General features: G+C 43.6%; 1 protein-coding gene across 1 annotated transcript in view; it reads left to right on the top strand.

Moving 5' to 3' along the window:
* Positions 1 to 13,970, top strand: part of LOC122802524 (inosine-uridine preferring nucleoside hydrolase-like) — a 311,465-nt gene that overhangs the window by 103,884 nt on the left and 193,611 nt on the right. The window lies entirely within an intron of this gene.

The raw sequence follows: 13,970 nt of genomic DNA, 5'->3' as shown, positions 1-13,970 counted from the left end.
TGGAACACTGCAAAATAACACTCACGTGCGGCCCATAGTTGTCAAGCATCTGTAATAAGGCTGAGGATGGGGTGGGGTGTCATCCTAAAACACAACAGTGAACTGAAGCATAAATCTAAAGCTCCCTAGGACTGGCTGTATCTGAACACAGTCAAGGTCATGAATTGTGCCAGACATAACCCTGACTCCACAGCAGTAATGAAGGCACTGTGTGACCTCCAAGGGCTGTGCACATGAGCTGACCTTGCAGCCTGGCAGAGTTTGGGGTCATTTGTAGGGTGGAGTGACCAAATAGTGGCAAGTGAGGATGGGCCATGCTAGTATACCCATTTCTGGAATAGTGACTGCTGTAGTTCACTTAGGTTTTGCAACAAACCATTGTGTTCAGGGTGTACACACTTATGCAACCCACATATTGTATGCATCTCATTCAGCATCTGCACAACTAACACATTTGTTTGATACTGCATTTGATTGCACAGGTCATATGTCACATATCAGTATGTGTAATGTTAACATATTATATTGTGGCCCCATTGCATATCATGGAAGAGGCTGGCATGTCATATCCACATTAAGCTTTGAAGGTTGTCAGTGTAATTGGATTTTAGTGCTCATACATGCAATGCTGATGATGAGATCTGCAAATCAGAGGTCAGGCATTAACTATTGATATCAGTCCTCATATCATCCCAGGTATGTGTCAGACAGACACATAGGGACTTTGAGCAACAGAGCAAACATAACTGCCACACATATACACATTCAGCAATGGTGTGTACACTCGTGAGGTATGATGCACAGTACATACCAGGGTGCTGTACAGGTGCACAGCGATACTGTGTACATGGGTGCAGTGTGTTCCAGGGAAGGGGCATCACCTACTAACACAGCTCATGCATCACAGAGATGTATAATGTTGGTAACAAGGATTGAGAATAGCTGTTGTGCATGCTGTTGAGTACCATATGTCATGCATGTTGACTGTTGGGTAATGAGAGGTCTGTGTAATATCTTTGTGCCACCTCACCTGCAAGAGTGTGTGTGTGTGTGTGTGTGTGTGTGTGTGTGTGTGTGTGTGTGTGTGTGTGTGTGTGTGTGTGTGTGTGTGCGCAGAGGTAAACAGTAAAGTACAGGTTTTAAATCACATTCTTTGTTTCCCCCTCACAGGTAGCAAGGTGGGTCAGGGTCCCTCCTGCAGGCAAACTGATGTTAGTGTCCATACAAACCCTGATAATGATGGGAGGTATGGTGAAGCACAGGCAGGGTTGTCATGGGCTGAAGCTATGCCATCAGTTGACATCCTACTTTTATCCACCCCATCCCCACACAGTCACAATGCCCATACATACCCCATCACCAGAGGCCATAGATGATGGACAGTTGGCAGGTGCTGGCATGGGACAGGATAATGTGGGGATATGGCAAGTGTGTCTGTATACAGCAGCCATAGCTGAATGACCAGCGAGGTACCACACAGGCAGAAGCACAGGGGTGCTCATAGGAGAGTTGCTGGCCATCATGCCTCTGGCAGAAGTGCCACAATAGGTGTCACCAGATGCATGTTTCGGGCTGTCATAGAGGCACAGGCATGTATGGAACGGTATACCACACAGAGTCTGAGGCTCCAGAGGGCTACTTATTCTGCTGTACTTGACAACATCCGTAATCTTGCAGGTGGCCACCATTATTTTGCAGAGGTCCTGGACAGACGGTTGGGTGAGATGGCAGGAATCCTTGACTGTGTGGCGTCTGTGTTGGAGCATGTGGTGGGAGCAGGGCATCATCCACATGGACACTGGTCAGCAACGCCCACAGGTGGAGGTCTACGTGGATGTGCAACAACTCACAGCCACTCTCATAGTGGCAGTACCAGCACCAGCACTGCGGGGGGGGGGGTGCTGACCACACCACAATGCAGTAGGCCACGTGCACATGGTCCTGGCCAGTCCCAACAGGGACACGGATCCAGTGGACAATTGTCATCATCAGGGGAGAGTACCATATCTGAGCTTCTACCTGGTAGTGCCGTGGAACCCCTGGTAGGCACAGTTCCCATGTCCATGGCTGGAAACAGTGAACTGTACACCCTGCCATGTACGGTCTGCAGCTGTCCAAGAAGCTCCTTTATAGGGCAGCTACATGGCAGAGCTGTGTGCATGCATGCACACACATCACCAACACAGCTAGGGCACCACCATACCTACACACACACCACATCTGCACAGCCCAATTGTTAAAGAACCCCCTAACACACATACATGATGTCAACCAAACGGCTCACCCTAGGCCTCTGGCAAACCCACCACACACCCTATGCTTATGATGATACCTGTGCCACATCCCTGTCATCCATACCATCAATGCAGGGACATGCTAATAAGGTTCTGATGCACAAGGTGAATGTATTGAAGTTTAGCAATGTAATGCTGTTTAACGTGTTTTCAGCTGGTATGTTTAATGCTTACATGTCAGGGTGAGTAGCTGTCCAGCCATGATGCATTATAGCTGTTATTATCACTGACTGTGGTCTCCATAATGTATTATGTTTGTGTTGTAGGTGTCTATGTGTCAGCAGGATGTTGGTCTGCTGTCCTTTCCTACAAGGGGTATGGCACTGTGGTGGCATATTGACTGTGTCATATCCTGGGTACAGCTGAACACAAGTAACAGGTCTGTATAACAGTTACTGCATGTGCCACATGGCTGATAGGTCTGAGGGGTGTATACAGGTGAGTGCATGGTGGCTGATGTCAGCAGCTCTTCTGCAGTGGACAATGGCAAGTGTACTAGGTGGCACACACCAAATGTTTGTGAATAAAACACACCCAGAGGCTTTGGTGTTGATGCAATACACAGAGTATACTGTACACATGGATGTACTTAGTATTGCAGTGAACTCATTTTGGCATATGTAATTCCACCAAGACCAAATAGCCAAAACATCACATCAGTAAATAATCAGTCTGCTAGTTCAATGTCATTGATGATGGTAATGGCAGGGTATATGTCTTCTTCCCCAATGTAGTGCAGTCCTGCAGTTGGTAAACATAGGTGTGCTGGTGTGGCTGGCACCCCCCCCCCCATTTTGGAGGGTGTGGGGTGGCATAGAACCACACATAGTGTGATTAAGAAATACTTAACCTGTTAACATAAACTGTACAGTATAACAGCAGACTAAGCGGGGGGATATGCACAACAATAACCCCAATTTGGGTGGCTGTGCCCACAACAACCACACCCAACTTTATATACCAACTCCAGTATCACTGTACAGCTGTACAGTAGGGAAGAGGGCATTTACACATCCACTACTAGTTTTGATGGAATGAATTTCCACAAGATGATTCCTCTGAAAGGTTACCTTTTGCCAGGTCATTCTTAGACAAATGATCTCCTGGGACATATAATTTCTGCAAACTGAGGTAGATCCCTTCACATACACACACACTTACTTTGCAACACTGAGAGTAGTACCCCTGCCTAGGTACTTATTGCTACTAATGTGTTTGGCCTTAATTGCACACAGAACAGAGCTTTTAGGATGATGTGTGTCCCTGTTAAGTGAAGAACATTGCAAGGCCTTGTACAGTATGGTAATGGGGGATGTACTGGGTGTTAATGAACAATACATAGTATGACATACTCTCATATACACATTGACAAACACATACAGTCATAGACGCATTTGACAGACCCGGGTTTAGCAGTGCTAACTACCTTGCCAGTGAGTCCATACTGTTAGGGAGTTTTTGCACACAGAGCATGCATCATTGGGCTGGATAGTGTAATCAGTTGCCTGTATGGTTGATGGTGACAGCGGTCCTCATCCAGCAGACCTTGGGATATGTACTGGGGGTACCATGGTGTAAAGACAGTATACCCAGCACACACACCCCACATTGGATATTGTACTCACTGAAACCCATGATAATGCTGTGACATGCCCACAATCACACATTGACCAGGACTGCAATACAAACCCTTGTCTATCTAATCAGTGCTACTACAGGGATATGTGAGTGTTTGTCATGGCTCTCCTAATGTCAGCAACATCACCATCCCTTATAATGTATGGCAAGGTTTATTGTATTTGGTGTATGTGGCCTCAGACTTCTGTCTCATACAAATATGCACAGTCAGATACAATTACACACACACACACACACACACACACACACACACACACACACACACAAACATTTGCCAGGACTCAGAGGGTAACCCACGCCTATCTACCCATTTGTAGAACAGTGTTATGCTGGTACTGCAAGCTCCAGGTAGACCATAGGGTGAAGAGTATAACAAGGTACATTTACTGTAAATTTCAGCAGCAGCCATTTCTAAGTATAACAGTGAGAGAATGTATTGGGTCAGAAGACCCTCAGAGGAATTTGAATTACATGTTTACAAACACACAGACACTGTTATACTCAATAATGCACACACACTTTTGTCAGTACTGAGGTCCATAGGTGTAGGTGTTCCTAGGTGTGTACCAGCCTAATGTCCATGGAGAGGTGACAAGAGTAGGGCATGTGTTACCATGCCCCCTGACATTTGTCAGCAGGCCATCTATCAACTGATGCCACATGAGTGATACCCAGGGTGACAGTCAAAGTCAGCATCCACTCCTCTGGTTTTCTCTTGAAGAGTGCCAGTGAGGTGCTCCAACTGACATGTATGCAACATATACTGCATAGCATGGCCAGTGTCTGGGTTAGGGACAAGTACCCAAACATGTTCTGTCAACTGTGGTAGTCTGTTTGAGGTATCCATGGCATGTGGTGCATGCAGAGTGGGGTTTCCTAGCCATCATCATCATCATCCCCCTTTTACCCATTTACATGGTGTCTGGGTATCGTATTAACTGTCACCAATTCTCTCGGATAGTGCCACTCTCCTGCCTTCTTCAACACTCATGCCTGACTGTCACAAATCTTCTTTCACACAATCCATCCACCTCTTTGCTGGATGCCCTCACTTCCTCTTACCTTCTTCCTGTCGGTCCCAAATCTCCCTCACCAGATTGTCTTCTGCTTTTCTACACATGTGCCCATACCATCGTAATCTGTTCTCTTTGATCTTTTCTGCAATTGGAGCTACTTTGGCTTCTGCTCTTATGTCCTCATTTCTTCACCTGTGCTGCAGTGTGCATCCTACCACCTTTCTCAGGCACTTCATTTCCATCACCTCTAGCTTCTTCAACTGTTCTGCCTTTACTGCCCAGGTTTCTGTACCATACAGTAGTACTGGTCGCACCACTGTCTTGCACACCTTACTTTTCAGCTTCTTTGGCATTCTTCTGTCATAGACTATACCTGATGCTCTATGCCAGTTGGCTGCAGCCCCTCTGATTCTAGCTTTGACCTCTTCATTCAGATTACCCTTCTCCTCAACCACCCCTCCCAGATACTTGAAGCTGTTTACTTGTTCTACTATCTTCCCATCTATCTCTATTCTCAGCTTCTTCTGATTTCCCCAATCTGCTGCCATTACCACTGTCTTATCTGTGCTTAGTTTCATCCCATGTGCCTTCAGATTTGCATTCCATTCTCCTATCCTTTGCTGAAGTTCTAGATCAGAGTCTGCCTGTACTGCCACATCATCTGCATACAGCAGCTTTGTTGCTCTGACCCCTCCAACCTGTTTGCTGACGTAGTCCATTACCAGTATGAACAGCAGTGGGTTCAGAGCTGAACCCTGATGTACACCCACTCCCACTGTGAACCCCTCAGTGAGGCCAAACACTGTTCGTACTTGAGTCACTGGGTCCTTGTACATAGCCTGTACTAATTTTACCAATGTTTCTGGGACTTCAAACCACCGTAGTACTGTCCAGATCAGCTTTCTTGGGACCTTGTCATATGCTTTCTCCAAGTCTAGGAAAGCCCAGGTTTCCTAGCCATGTCTTTCATAAGACAGATGGGCAAACATGTAAGTGCCAGTCAATCAGAGATTGCCTGTAAGCAGCCAAGATGAATACCTGACATCTACACATCTGTACACAGGACAGACAGAAAGTAGGTAGCCAACAGGTCATGCATTAGGATGGATATTCTGACAGATAGATGTCTGAAACTGATAGCTGTGCCATTACTACATGGCAGCAGTCCTCAATGACATGTCCTAAAACATAGTAGTCTACAGTTAATATCAACATATCAAATCAATATCCAATAGGAGATGCATAAAAACATACAGGTCAAACACCAAGAACACGATAGTCATTACAAAGAGTCCAGTTTTGCATGAAGGGGGCTATGGTTCCAGTACTACAATCTGCAATCTACATTTACTTGGAAAAGCACTGTTAAAAGTGGTAATATAATGATACAATACATGCATGTGTGACTGCATATAACCCGGGATACTACCTAAGTATGAAACACATACAAAGAGAAAAGATTGTGGCACTACCCATGTATACTTAGGTGCTCCATACAATATACTCAGGTGTTCCATACAATATACACCCCTTGCTACTGTAATGACAGCACATCAAAGCATGTTATGTACATGGAATGAAATATAATTAAAGATGCCATTACCCTGCTATTTTATCAGATGTGAATATGATCAATGGTTACCTGGGCTGAGCTATGCTGAGCAGGTGTAAGCATTACTTAAATGTAAATGCTAAGCATATTTGTGCACTGGTAAGCAAAGTCTCCATGGTGTAAGCGCCAATACATTTAACCATACGTTAGCACCACTTACCTTTGCGCAAACCCACTTAAAGCTGCTTAAAACTGCCTTAACCACTCTGTATCCAACAATCCTTGTTCTGCTTAGCAACAAAATAAACAGCCCTTGCAGGTCTTGAACCCAGGATACTGTACACTATAGTCACAGCAGTTAACCACTAAGCCATCTGAGCTGTGAATATGTCTGTTTTTCAAATACATCATTCAGTACACATACTGAATAGTAGTGAAAAACTGCTCTGACTACTACAATTATTTAGTACTTTGAAGTCTAACAGGTGTTGAATCAGTCATGTTCTTATATGTAAATATACACATAGAGTAATATGGTGGGACACATCTGAGAAGGTATACACAACACTCATGTTTACACATAAATATATATATATATATATATATATATATATATATATATATATATATATATATATGTTTATATAGATGATATGTGTGCGTGTGTGTATATGTGTGTATATACATATTCATACACACACACACACACACACACACACACATATATATATATATATATATATATATATATTGGTATATATTTGTATATTTCTCTCACTCTCTCTCTCTCTCTCTCTATATATATATATATATGTGTGTGTGTGTGTGTGTGTGTGTATATATATATATATATATATATTTTATTTATTTTACATTTATTTTACATTTGTTGACCGGGCTAGTCTGGCTGGATACATGTCCATTTTCAGCAGAGGCCCGAGGAGAAAAGCTCCACTAAATACTAAGTACATTACAAAATATTACAAATGTTTATAAGTAACAAATTAGAAAATCATAACATCACACAAAATGCAAGATATATAAAATGTGTGTGTGTGTGTGTGTGTGTGTATATAACATATTCCCATGACATAGTGGAGTCATACCTCAGCACATAACTCTCAACCTGTTAGTGCAAGGGAATGTACTGTATGTATTGCAGTTATAAATGTAGAATGTTGCTACAGTGACGGGTTGTGTCAACATACATGTTGTGAAGGAAGGCTATTCTGAGACTGACATGTTTGCCATCAGTTACTGACAGAAATAAGTGAAGTACCACGCAGATCACAGTAATGATCCTATGGAATACAGAAGCAATGTGAGCAATAAAGATGAACAGTCTGAAACAATCTGGTCAGTCAGGAGGTATACAGAGAACGCCTTAGTGCAAGAAATGTGGACCAAGCCTGACAAAGGGGATGTTTAGAGCCATGAAAATGAGGTTATATCACAAATACTGGACTAGATAAGTTCACAGAGTTGACACATTCACACCCTCCTGTCTGTCCTAACTCATATTAACTGGAGGAGCAGAGATCCCAAGCCTCATACTTCACACTAGTTAGTGACATACATCTTCACACCAGCCCACTGCTTTGTCAGAAATACACAACATGTATGGTGGCCAGGCAACAGTACATCTAAGAATTATCTGGACATAACATCACACTAGGGTAAATACACTGCACTGCTAGGCATGTCACCATGCACTGTCTACACAACAGGCAGACTGCCACAACACTAACCCAATTTACCTATTGGGAAATACACATGTAATTGCAAATATAGCAGGCACTACAGGTATGTAACAGTATGGGGTAAAACACACCAGTGTGAAAGTGCATACTCACAACTGATCTCAACATAGTTACAGTCACATAATGGTAAGACTAAATAATAGTACAGTCGATGGCCTGTGTGCACAAAAGTCATCATCATGTTTGCCACTCACACACTAACCCTACATATACTGGCCCCATTTACAGTGTAGTCTGATGCCTGACTGTGGTATGGGACATGTCTCAGTCTGGCGCTACAAACATATAGACTGACAGAGTATCAGAAACTGGAGCAGCATGCACTGTCAGACAGAAGAGGACAAAGAACACTGATGTCTACCCTAGTCTGTACACAGGCCAAATAACATGAGCATGATACACTGATGCATAATACAGACACTCTGTCAACAATCATCATAAGTACACAGACCTCACTACTGTACAGACTACCACAGAATATGCAGGTTTTGTCCTCAACTATTAGGCCTCCTATACATTACATGTCTGGCAGTCTGATATATATCACTGGCTTGATATCAGGAATTATGTCATTAAATAATGGTATACTGTACATATCCACCTCTTACTACATGACATATGAACAAAATGTGACAGACTTGGGGACAGAGGCACAAACACAGGGCCAATATTGACATATTGCAGTTATAAATGGAGAACATTGCTGGTGTAACATGGTTTGTTGTGACATATCTCTTCTGAGGGATATGAAGTCAGTAACACACATGGATGTTAACATTTCCTGTGTACAATAATCAGTGTATGCTATTGCATTTATGAAGACAGAAAATGTGTGAGTAACACACCAGATCTCATGCTCCAAACTCTGGCCAGTCTGCAGATAGCCCTAGAGGTGAGAGTTTTCTCAACCACATAACACTGTCATGCCAGACTTTAAATCATGCAGAACAGTCATATCCACACAAACCCTGTTAAACCAACATTACTTCAAATGTAGAACAGCAATACTTACATTCTGTCCCCATGTCTGGAACATCCCCCTCCAGTTTTTTGGCCTGTCTTCACGGTGTTTGTCGTAACAGGTATTTCCAACTACCCTCTGTGATGCTGTTTGTCACACATCCACATGAAATCCTGCTCACAGTGAGGGAGAAGGGCCAACACCCACTTGCACTGCTTACTTATAGGGGTGTGTTTTCATGCAATTGGCTATAGGAATGATACCACATGTGTTCCACTTGCAATTAGCAAGTAGAGGACTCCAATTCATGCACAGGCCATCAGCTGATCATGAGCATTACCTACCAAAGTCAAGCTGCTGCCTATGCAAAACAGATGCATTTTTCCACATTTACCAGAGAGGGGTGAGAGAGAGACACAGGGAAAGAAAGACAGGAAGAGTCAAGTGTCTTTGTGTATGATCTCTGGGTAGAGAGAGAGAGGTCTCTGGGTATTATAATGGTTGCCTATAATATAAATGTATGGCTGTGTATTGTGTACAACAGCATCTACAGTGTTTGACAACTGTTGGCCTTATAATGCCACATTGGGACATATGGGTCCTCAATATGAAAATGTAGCAAAACCCACCCTGCAATGGATCCTGTTATTTACACAGCCACACCAACACCCACCCAGGATACTGATGACACACACACACACACACACACACACACACACACACACTTGCCAGTACTGAGTTTCAAACCCCTACCTAGCTATGTATTGGTACTATAGTGTTACACAGTTATCGCATGTGCCATGGTGGTTATATGTTGGAGAATTGTCCAAAGGTATCTTTGAAGGTGACTGACATCAGCTTCAGTGCTAAAGGAGGGGTGAGGGAAGGGCAGTAAGTGTGAATGACCACAAAAGCAGGTGTCAACAAAGACTCACATACTCTCAAACACAAACACACACATATTCACAGTTGCCAGGATCAGGATTAGAACTCCTACCTAACTAATTTGCTACACTATGGTATTCTGCAGTTATTGCAAGCACCATGGCAGTTATATGTTAGAAAGCTGTCCAAAGGCATCTTTGAAGGTGACTGACATCAGCTGCAGTGCTAAAGGAGGGGTGAGGGAAGGGCAGTAAGTCTGAATGGCCACAAAAACAGGTGTCAACAAAGACCCACACACTCTCACACACAAATACACACATATTCAAAGTTACCAGGATTAGAACTCCTACCTAACTAGTTTGCTACACTATGGCATTATGCAGTTATTGCAACCACCACAGCAGTTATATGTTAGACAGCTGTCCAAAGGCATCTTTGAAGGTGACTGACATCAGCTGCAGTGCTAAAAGAGGGGTGAGGGAAGGGCAGTAAGTGTGAATGACCACAAAAGCAGGGGTCAGCAAAGACTCACACACACTCACACACAAACACACACATATTCACAGTTGCCAGGCCAGGATTAGAACTCCTACCCAACTAGTTTGCTACACTATGGTATTGCACAGATACCACAAGCACCACAGAGCTTATAAGACTGTGACTTGGCCAAAAGGTTATTTCAAGGTGACTTACATCAGTAGGAGTGGAAACATGGGCAATGGGAAGTGCAGTGTGTGTGAATGGGCCATCAGTCATTCCTCTGGAAACACGTATACACACACACACACACACACACACACACACACACACACACAAATTTACATTTGACAGAACTGAGTATACAAATGCTACATGAATACTGTTTTTTACTATTGTGTTACACAGTTATCACAAGTACCACAGACACTATATGGATGAGGGCTAGCAAAATGAATATCTACAATGATTGACATCTGCATATCATGCAGTATTGGCCAGCTGGCTGTGTAGTGGGTGGGACAGGCCTTATAATGGACTTTTATATATCACTGTCTGTATCTCTCTTCCCCACATCTCTGTGTGTGTATGTTTGACATATTATAGTGTGTTGACCTTGGATATGTGTGAATATGCCTATCCAATGTATGTGAAGCATAAATGGTATACAATTTGGTGTGTGTGTGTGTGTGTGTGTGTGTGTGTGTGTGTGTGCACAGAGATCTGCAAATGAAAGATATGTATAGTCCACTGTGTCGGATGTGGGCTTCATTTCTCTAAGTGTAGGAGCATGCCCAGTTTGACCTTCTGTACTGAGTTTTTGAATCCATTCCAGGTAGGGTTGTACTCCAGTTCAGGGTTTTGTGTTCACAACCTACGCATAGCAACCTGTTTCTGCAGGATATCTGTAGATAGGTTGACAATATGGAGTCACAATGGGAGACAGATAGGGGAATACTGTAACTATTGCTGTCTGTGCTGCTTGTGTTACATGGATGGTGTTAGCAGAGATATTCAGACATATGTACTGTTTTACACTGTGATGTATTATGATTATGTCATTGACTACTGACAGATATAATTATTTGCTCACAGCTATTTACTGGGAAATACAAGATGAATGAAGCTGAGTCCAGTATTGTGGTCCACAGCCTACACATTCTTGCACACTCCTGCCATTGTAGAGGGGTAGCTACAGACACTTGCTGCTGGGTCTGTGTAAATGGTCCAGCACTTTGATAGTATGGTGGCTGAGCATCCAACTGTTGTACATATATCGACTTAAAAGAATGGCCATATCCTGCTGTGGCCATACCTCTCAACTGTACAGAATTACCCAGGTTACCCAGAGGCAGGGCTCATATATATGGTCAGTTCCCCATCACATTGTGATTTATGAGCAGGTTTGTAGCCACCTATTACTGGGTTTGTAGGGAGGGGTAGTATGGGCACAGATCAGAGTTTCAGACTTCACACACTCCATGACATCTATGCATGTACACCCCCCAGTCTGTTATTCTTTCCTCATCCTAACATTATGCGAGCATAAAATAGGAAGTATCCCTATAGGTGGCCCTTCATCTCAGCAGTATGTATCTATTGGCCCCCAGTTCATGCAGTTGGACCTTGGGGGGGCATGCTACTGGGATTTGTCAATATGGCCTTGCATTTGTGTTCTGTTGACTGTGTTAGTTTGTTATTTGGGAACCCATGGGATACCATACATTGGCAGTATGGGTGATGCACAGGCCTTTGACAGAAGACTGTAGGCCATTTGGTAGTAATGCAGGCCATCTGTAGCAGGCCAGTGCATTCTGTCATTCCTACATTCCCAGGCTGCGATCCAGTGGATTCCCCTGGGGTGACAGGGTAAGTGTCTGAGGTGTTAATGGCAATAGTTCCTGTATATATTGACCCATTGGTCCGGATGCATGCAGGGAGCTGCTTACAGCTAGGGACATACCTGCATAATACACCTCTTCAGTATGCTGCATTCTGTGGGTATTCCCATACAGAAGTGAGGTCTTACTGTATTCATTCTGAACAGCAAGGATATGACCTGTGATAAACCTGTGTCTGATGGTGGGGTGAGCTGAGTGCATGTGTGATATGGAAGCTACTTGCAGCTGACTCACAGATATGCCTGGAACATTCCCCTTATGCTGTCTTGTGCAGGGACATAGGCAGTTTCTCATTATTTCATAACTGTGCCTTTTGTGGTCTGCCAGTGATTGTCAGGACTACATCAGTATTCCATACTACACAGACAACTAATGTGCTGGCAACCTGTATGTACAATTCCAAAGTTGTCTGCAGTTGACAGTTACATTTTATGCACTCTGTCTAGGGTACTTCCACCTGTGTACTGTGTGTATGTATGGGCCCACATTCATGGCATGTCCATCTTTCAGACAGTGACAGATATTGACATCTGGACAGTGAGTATGGACGACTGCTGACATGGGTATTGCTGAGAAGCATTGTGATTGGCACTGCAGTTGTCAAAACATGACCCTGTCATCCACAGTACTGCTCATAGGCCACCAACACACAGCCCTCCATGCCTACAAGCTGACCACTTCCACACAATATTGAACACACATCAACCTAACACATGGACCCCTGCATATTGTACACATGCAACAATCTATCCTGTAGATTGGGCCAACTCAGGTAATCTGTGCTCCACTGTTATTACACCTCATACGTACATGTTACTGCATTTCTACATGGGATTGGGGGGGGGGCACACCTGATGATTTTAAACATTTGCTAGGTCTGTACTGGTATTTCAGGTATTCTGTTGGCTTCCATTTCATTTTGTATTCTGAACTATCATGCAGACTGGAGGCATATCAGTAGTGTACAGATCTTAGGTTTTATTAGCGCGCATTTCAGTTTCAGACTTTTTACTCTTAAGAACTGACATACAACTGCCAGACCTGTTGAAGTCTGTCTGTGTAGGTCTGGAGGGGGGCTGTTTACCATTTCCATCAATTGGAGGCCTTAGACCAGCCTTTCTTTATGATCATCTACACCTATCCTGCTGGCTGATGCTGGAGGAAGGTATGCGAGCCACATTGACAAGCATATATGTGTCCTATAGACACACATTTGGGCCATGACATGTACTGCAGTGGGATTTTTCACCTTGTCTAGTACTGCCTAGTATGTTGACAGCAGTATTTGTTATGGATTTCATGCTGCCCATATAGGTGTCCACTATCTACTGTCATCCCATTCAGCCACCCAATTCCCTTGCATGCTCACATCCATACCATCGATACAACTATGAGAACATACTACTACATTCAGCAGTTGATAGAAAGACTGACTTACCTTGTGTCTGCACCAGTATTGAGGATGGTGCTGGAGGGCTGACTATGT

This window comes from Protopterus annectens, chromosome 5.part0 (assembly GCF_019279795.1).
Source record: "Protopterus annectens isolate FY-2018-M chromosome 5.part0, PAN1.0, whole genome shotgun sequence".
Classification (NCBI taxonomy): domain Eukaryota; kingdom Metazoa; phylum Chordata; order Ceratodontiformes; family Protopteridae; genus Protopterus; species Protopterus annectens.
The sequence above is the reverse complement of the archived record's forward strand: the minus strand, read 5'-3'. Positions and strand labels throughout refer to the sequence as shown.